The sequence below is a fragment of the Triticum dicoccoides genome, chromosome 6A, assembly GCF_002162155.2.
Source record: "Triticum dicoccoides isolate Atlit2015 ecotype Zavitan chromosome 6A, WEW_v2.0, whole genome shotgun sequence".
In the NCBI taxonomy this organism is placed as follows: Eukaryota; Viridiplantae; Streptophyta; class Magnoliopsida; order Poales; family Poaceae; genus Triticum; species Triticum dicoccoides.
In genome coordinates, this window is record NC_041390.1 from 498993016 (window position 1) to 498994552 (window position 1537).

At 51.9% G+C, this 1537-nt stretch overlaps 1 long non-coding RNA gene across 1 annotated transcript in view; it reads right to left on the minus strand.

Moving 5' to 3' along the window:
* LOC119317479 overlaps positions 1 to 1255 on the minus strand; it is a 5586-nt gene extending 4331 nt beyond the window's left edge. Inside the window, exon 1 of the long non-coding RNA XR_005153646.1 lies at positions 755 to 1255. This is a non-coding gene — a long non-coding RNA (uncharacterized LOC119317479). The remainder of the gene's footprint in view (positions 1 to 754) is intronic.
* Between the last annotated feature and the right edge of the window lie 282 nt (positions 1256 to 1537).

A 1537-nucleotide genomic window follows, 5' to 3' on the forward strand; every position in this document is an offset into this window, starting at 1 on the left:
AAAAAAAACTTAAACATCAATGTGTGTGTGTGCAACTAGACTACATTGCAAGCCAACTGAGCATACGTGTGTGCAACTAGTCCTGCCAACTAAACATCAATGTGTGTGCAACTAGACTACATTGCAGGCCAACTGAGCATATGTGTGTGTGCAAAAACACCCCAGAGTGCATGAACATGCTTTTATGCAAAATGTAGTCAACTTCCCTGCCGTTCTTGTGCAACTACATAATCTAACTAGCCAACTATGTAATGCTCTCCGTGCAGCTACCTAGATTTGTCGAGTAAATACATAGGGGAGAGGCTGTCGGAAACCGCAGATGCGGACGGGAGACGCCAGATCTGGGTCCTAGGTCGTCCTTCATGTAGGAGCTCGGAGGCATGACACCAAAAGCCCATGTTATCTAAAGCAGCTGAAAATGAGACAACCGCAAGTACATCGAAAGATCCTGAACCCTTGAGGAGTCGTTGGTAGTCCAAAACACTGAACCTAGACCATATGATAAACCTGCACTTATAACAAACTGAGGAGACATCTGTAGTCCTCTCACGGTAATTGCTATGAGCATATCTACTCACCTACGGTCATCCCAAAACCAAACTTCTAGTTCTTCTTTGAATGGTCAATCTGTGTCACAAACTACAAGTTCAGAAGATGGTAATCCAAAAATATCAGGACATTCATTGCTGGGAGGAAACATTCTTATCAGAACAGTCATATACTACAACTCATATTTAATCGGAGCTGCTCATACCTCTGCTCCCCCAAGTACGCAGCAACGGCACCTAGACAACACTGTAATCGGCCGTCGGCGTAGGGGACCAAGGGAAACAGGCCCTCCCGGGTGCGGCGTGCGTCGCTAGGAGGAGGCAGCAGGAGGGGGACGGCCGGGCCCGTGCTAGGCGCGGCGCGCGTCGCCGGGAGCAGGCAACTGGAGGAGGCGGCCGGGGGTGTACTTGGCGCAGCGCGTGGCGCAGGAAGGCGGCTGGAGGAGCGCGACGGCCGAGCGCATAGCCGGGAGGAGGAGCGCGGTGGCCCTTCCCCATCGGGGCGGCGGCGGCTGGGCGACCCCTGCTCCAGCTCATAGAAAGAGGAGGGAGGAGGCGGTGGCGCTGCTGGTCTAGCTCCCCGGCTTGATCTGCTCTCCAGGCTTGTCCGGTCCGCCGCTCACCTCGACCTCCCGGGCTCCTGCTTCACGGGATTTGGTGGACGAGGAAAAGAGGATAAGGGAAGGTTTTTTTTCTCCGAGAGAAAGTAGCGAGGCGAGGATAGTGCGTGGGCTCCGACAAGATAACACCTGCCCTGCGGGCCGAAGGATTCGACGCATCGAGCGGTCTCGGTGCGGCCGCTCGGCTCGACCAAATAGTGGCCGGCCGCTTTTTAGATTTCAGGATATATGTTTGATCCAAAAAAAGTTAGAACATCTTATAATTCGAACGGATGAGTACATTCCAAAGTTATTTGTCTAGTTTGTGTTGCCTTTTGTTTTCTAAGGGTACAACTGTTTTGGTCCAACAAGTTTTCACTAAATATTTTA